This window comes from Rhea pennata, chromosome 13 (genome assembly GCF_028389875.1).
Source record: "Rhea pennata isolate bPtePen1 chromosome 13, bPtePen1.pri, whole genome shotgun sequence".
NCBI classification, from domain to species: domain Eukaryota; kingdom Metazoa; phylum Chordata; class Aves; order Rheiformes; family Rheidae; genus Rhea; species Rhea pennata.
In genome coordinates, this window is record NC_084675.1 from 13,865,765 (window position 1) to 13,872,394 (window position 6,630).

Genomic DNA, 6,630 nt, shown 5'->3' on the forward strand with positions numbered 1-6,630 from the left:
ATAAGTTGCTGGGTCCAGTCAATGGCGCGCTGCGCGGAGGAATTTGCGCTCGGCGGCTCCCTGCCCCCGCCGCCCCCGGCCGGCCGCCCCGCGGCGGGGCCGCGGCCGGGCCCGCGCCCGCGGGCGGGGGGGGCGCGAAGGCGGCGGGCGGGCGGCGGGGTCGGCGCGGCGCGGCGGCGCGCGGGGCGCGGCGAGGCAGGGACTCCTTTGTGTGGGGCAGGAATGCGAGGAAGGAGACTGGGCGCTGCGTCCCGCTGGAATGTAGTTAATGCCGGAGCCAAACAATGATTCTCACCGAGTCAGGCCGGGAGCGGGCGGCTGAGGCGCTGCTCGCGAGCGGGCCGCCCCCGGCGCCCCCGCCCGCCCCGTGCGGCGCCGCGCCCCCGCCTCCCGGGGCCGGGCCGCCTCCGGCGGGGACCCGGCCCCCCTCGCCCGGCGCTGGCGGGCCCCGCGCTGGCGGCGGGCTGTCCCCGGGGCGGGCGGCTCCGCCGAGCGCGGTCACCGGCGGCGCGACAGACCGAGCGAGCATCCGCGGGGCGGGCGGCGCCGCGCCCCGGCCTCCCGCGCCGCTTCCCTCAGGAAAGCGTGAGGCAGAGAGGCGTTTTAGGGGGAGGACGAACCGCGTCGCGGCGGCCGGCGCCACGGGGATCCGCGGCGGGGCCCGCGGCGCCGCTTCCCGCCCTGCTGGAACTTTCCGCGGCGCGCGGGGTGGGGGCGGGGTGGGGGCTGCCCCGCCCGCGGCCGTTAAACCGCCGCCTCACCTGGGCGGCCGCCGCGCCCGGGACCCCGGCACCTGCGGGAGAGCCCCGCGCCCGGCCCGGCCCGGCCCGGCCCGGCCCGAGCGGCGGCGGCGGCGGCGGCGCAGCGCTTGGCTAGTCTCTAAGCGGCGCCGGCGATAAGGCGCGCGATAAGCGCGTTGCGGCCCAGAGCAATCTGCGAGCTGACGCGGGTTTCGGAAAGCGCGCTGCTGCTCGCGCAGCCTTCGGAGGGCTTTATCCGGCGATCCCGAAGCAAACGCGGGGCAGCGCCGCTCCCCATTTGCGTACGACGCCAGAAGACACCTCCGAAGCAGTTACCGAGCTGAGAGCTTCCACGCAAAACTGCAGCTTTTCGAGCACAGCCGGCAGTTTGCGCGCTCCACCGAAACGCTGACGTAGCCTTGGCCGAAGCTACCTGAGCGGCGTCACACGCGGCACCCTGCGAGGGGAGAAGTGTGAGCCAGAGGCATGCCACACTGCCAAGAACATTTTATCCAGTTATCATACCTAATTAAACATTAAAAGCAACTGTGTACTTAAAAATGTCCCCAGCTGTGGAGGGCAACTGATTGACAATCTGTTTGTTTATGTGTGCATGGGGGGCAGGCTAGAAAAAAGTCCAACAAGCCATCTAAATGTGCAGAGGAAGACCTGGAAAGCACACCTGTGAGACAGCGGGAGAGGCAGCTCACTGCCTGCGTGAGGCATTTTTCTAAGGAGATGTATGTGCAAATACAACCAGCCCTGGAAGTCAAGCTCTGATATGTTTTTACATCCCTAATGTTTTCACTGCACATTTTGCTGGCCTGCTGAGCGTGTGGTTGCCTTGTGCTTGTGGAGGTGACCAGTCCACAGGTTAGGTGTCGCCTCTGGTTTGCAAGTGTTGGAAGTGCCTTTTGCAGTTGTGTGTCCTGGTGCATGCTGCTGTTAGTGCAAATGACAAACATGACGCAGGCCCAGGTGTCAGCTGCAAAAACATCCCAGCAAACATGCTGCTGATGGGATCAAAAAGGCGGTTCAGCTCCCTGTCCCGCTCAGACCTTGGGCTTTCTGTTAAAACCAGCAAACATTTGAACTACGCTGTCAGCTCTGTGATGCTAACGTGTGCCACCTTACATCTCCGAGCACAAGTTACTGCCACAGAGCCCGTGGAAATCGCGGTTACCCCGAGCCCAGCAACACTCCTGCCCGAGGTTTGCTCAGAGGAGGGAGCACCTCGCGGTCTGCCACCTGCGAGCGTGCAGGTGTACGTGCCCCAACAGCGCTCCCCAATTGCTTGTGGGGCCTTTACTGCATTATTTTAAATTACTTACTGCCAACTTTTTTAAGCTTACCACCTTGAACAACTATGAGAGGCCAGAGATAACCTGGGCCATCAGAGCACATATAGAGGAAAGCTAATTTACTGTACTTCAAGCTTTTTTTTTTTTTAAGGAAAAAAAAAAAAACTTTCAACATTAGGTGACTACTATTACTCTAATGGAATGGGTAGGACTTCCCTGGGGCGAAGACCAACTCCCTATCCTCAGGGGCAGCATGGAGACCGCAGCACTGGTGCCGGGTGAAGGCAGGAGCATTGGCACCCACTGTCCCTCATCAGCTGGGGCTCCGCAACGCACTGAGGTCCTCCTCCCGCCTGCTCTGGGCTGCCTCGTGCTGCCAGCAGGTAGCAAGTTTGTACGTTAAACCTCTTGGTACACAAGTAGTTAAAGCATCTGCTTTCTTTAGTATGAACCATGGGGGAAAAAAAACATACTGGGGACTGAGAGAATCTGGAGAGTCTGAAGAAATAACTCCTTTTAGTAAGCAATTTGGATCAAATGATTCAGAATCTCTTACTGTTACTGTTGAAAGCTTATGCTCGGTAAGTAAATCCTCAAAGCAAGATACAGACAAATCCACTGCAGCCCTGGGCCTGTATATTCCTGCACGATGTTCCTGTCATTACCCTGCACCGGGTAATGCTACGAACCAGCTCTTCACCAGTAAATTGTACCTCTGTCATACACATAATGAACACAACATTTATCCACACTGCAGCCACAGATGTAGCCCATGTGGGTAAAATAAATATGTTTGCAATGGTACATACACACTTGAGCACTGCTGCATTTCTCACAGAGGACCATATGTGCCAGCCTGTGCAAACAGGAAGTTTAGAATTTAAACTGCTGTTGAGAGTACCCCATGGTTCTCCTTCCTGCTACATATAAGAAAAAGTATCAGACAATTATAATTTGACAATCCTAGCATGTTTTCCTGTCAACTCTATTTAAAATGTATTTGCTTAATTTTAATAACCAGCAGCAAAGTGTATGTCTCATAAAAAGACTCATTCTTACACAAAGAAAACTCTTCAACAGTTACCTGGCAGTATTATAAAAGCTGAAATTCACATTGTAATTTGGAGTGGTAATTCTTACATCTGATTTTAACTTATATCAGTAAATCAGATATTAAGGAAAGCCATCTGCTTCTGTTAAATAAACTCCTTTGTCTAAGACTTAAAGGGAGCAAAAAAGCCAGGTGGAGTTATTGATCTGTGAATATCAGCCGGCTGGGCCTCACAGCCAGTGGACTCCTATTTCTTCTAATTGCTAGTGCCTTCAAGGAAACTCTGGCCAAGCCAACTTGTGGAGCGAATTGACAGGCTGCCTGGGGATTCTGCCTCCCTGGGCTGCAAATAGTTCATTAACAACAAAGCAGAGACTCTGTAAATATAAGAATTCACTGGTGCAGCGTCAGACATGTTCAAAACAATGGCAAAATCCCACTGACTTCTTGTAATGCATTTTATATCATACTTATTTTTACTGTCAGAATACACAAGGGATTTGTCTTACTTCATCGATGTAATGATTTGAAAATTATGAAGCTACTCCACAGATTTGCTTATCAGATTGGATATTACCTGTTTTCTTCTCTCTTCCCCGTCCCCCCAAATTCCCTCCTTTTCCTCTCCAAGAATGACCAAGTCCAGAAGGTGAAGACATTATTATTACGTAGGGATTTACCTCCCCTGGTTTCCATTTTCTTAAATTGACTAGTTTCTTGTTAGTGTTTCTTGTAATGACTATTCCTTTTCCTTTGTTTTGTTTTGAACCAATAATAATAACAAGTTGTGTTGCTTACATCATATTACTTCGGAATATAAATGAGAGTTCAAGCATCACAAAGACTTAATTGCTTAATTTTGGGGACTTTCACCTTGCTCTAACATATTTTTAAAAATACTTGTTCTCAGATACCACAGCTTTAAAAAATCGGAATTACTGAATGTGTTTTAGGGCACCATCTTCTGGTAGAAAGAACATATTGTATTTGAATGGCTACCTTTGACTGCTAAGCAAAACTATTTAAAATATTTTTGACTAACTGCTCTGCAAGCTTGTAGACCATTTCTCATGCTAAATCTGCAATAAAACACTATTTAACATTTTTTACATTCTTCTTATTCTCGTAATAGTTCATTGCAAATGCAGCTATTCAATGTGCTGCACAAATACTGTAAAATTCCAGTTACAACAGCCGCTTTGTGAACACATTGTGTTAGATAAAGAATGTATGTCCAAGGTTTTAAGATTAGTATGCCACTGCCTCTTACTTCTTTTATAGTTTCATCTTTTACTTCCCTGAGGTATTTAAAATAATAGCACTGCTGAACAAAGAAATCTATTGGCTCAGATTAGGAGACTGCACGTAGTTTTAGCCATACTTCCTTGCAATCAGAGGACATAATCAATGTTTATTCAAACACAATCAGTAAGCTTAACAGCAGGTACCACGTTTGCATAAATGCATAAGTTAGCCAGCTCATTTAACAGTACACCCACTTAGTACTCTTAAGGTTAAGCAGCTTATTTCAGAGACTTGAAAATACAAAAACAAACTAAGATTCTCCAGAGCTAAAATTTATTTTGACATGATAAAAATAAAGTCTAAATTACAATACTGTAAAACTTCATCTGGCAAAGAAATCAGATAGCATTAGTGAATTTAATAAAGAACAGAAACACTGTATGAGATTCAGATTCCTATGCACACCTCCCCCTCTGGTCTCTGCTGGTGAAAACTGCCAGACTGACTGTACATGTCTTTTAACAGCATTCAGCAAGCATGACCAGCCTGGAGCACCCATCTCCTGACCTGACAATGTAACGCACTCCAGCTGTTATGAGAGGGATCATTTTAGGCAAAGAAAGGGGACAGCAGTTTGTTAAGAGTACCAATTACTTTTGTGTTTCATTGTATTTTCTATATAAGAAATTACATAACATTATAGATATAACAGTTGTTAACTGAAAATATTAAATGCATTTGTAAGAAATAAAGAGCCGTTCCATGAGCGGTGGAAGCAGCAAAGGCTGCTCTCCTAGAAGACGGTTCCAGACCCTTTGCATCCTGCAGCTCCTCACCAAATCCCCAGCTACACTGCGGTCCCATTGCCCCCTTTGTCCCATGGAGCTCTCCCACAGCTACAGTCCCCAGGACCTGCCAAATCCTCAGCTGCTGCCTACCTCCAGGTTTCCTCCACCATATCTCCCTACATCCCTCAGCAGCCTTGTCACCCCTCTTCCATCTGCAAAGTTCCTCCTCTGAACATCTTTAATTTTCTCCCAGGTCTATCTTGAGCCTTCCCTTTATAATATCCCAAGCTTCCCGTTAAGTCTCTTAGCATCCCCTTTCCCCAGCATGCTTCTGCTCCCTCCAGTGATCACTCGTCAGATAGGGAAAATGCAGTGAACTCCCCTGTGGCCACCTGCAAGTGTGCAAGTGCAGCACATCTCAGCTGAGCTCCCCTGCAGGAGCTCTCCCGCAGGTCACTCTCCCCTCATCTACAGACACTTGGAGAACTGCAGGAGCTTTGAGATCACAGACCAGTGTGTTTAACATTTGCAAGTAGCTTCAAATGCTGTTGGAAAGGACTGGCAGAGCAAATCCATATGTATGTTTTCTTTAGGAAAATCATACTGAAAATGTCTCACTTTCCTCTCATACGTGAATGAAGTAGTACACTGATGAGAAAGAGAAACATAATGACATGTACATAAACAGCAATGTTCTGTTGTTAATATAAACTGATATTAAACTATATCTAGAATTATACACTTTACCTGTTCCTCCTTTAAAGAAGCATCAAGGCCTCTGCATTATGGCACTAAACTGCCTCCTCCTGCTCCTCCTATCCCTTTGTCTGTAGGTGTACAATCTCTGCCATCACCCTGCTCAGACACTAGCTCAGAAACAGTCTCAGGCAAACAACAACACAAAGACTTTTGGCTTGTGTAAGACTTGGTACATTACTTTCATCCTAATTTTTGCATTCTTGCAAATTCAGGAGTATTTCAGCTATTCAAAACTGAAGCCTTTTGTCCTTACAGCTGCAAAGAGAAGACAGAAAAAAATATCTACCTATACCATCAGAAAAACAGAGTATAGAGAAGAACCTCTCCCAAAATTTATTTTCTGAAATTCAATGTTTGATCAGTTTTCTAATTCAAATTTACAACTTTGGAGTAGCAGAGATATGGCTCAAAGCAGATAGTATCAATGATAAATACTAACTGAACACAACCTTACTTTATCTTCTGAGATCTAATAAATGGTTAGCAAGAGGTCTTTGTGTGAAGGTCACAACTTGAAATGGCACATCAACCTGCTTACCAGCTGTCAAGAGTCAACAGGCCAGCAAAGCATGCACATCTCTATGCGGTTCAACGCTGAAATAGTTTCATAAGGTGAAATTAAAATGTCACAAAGAACTTCTTCAAGCATTACATCAATATCTACAATTGTTTTTTACGAAATAGGCTGGTACAAAACTGTCATGCCATGGCCTCAAAAGCTCTTTCTCCTGACTTCAATGGCTATC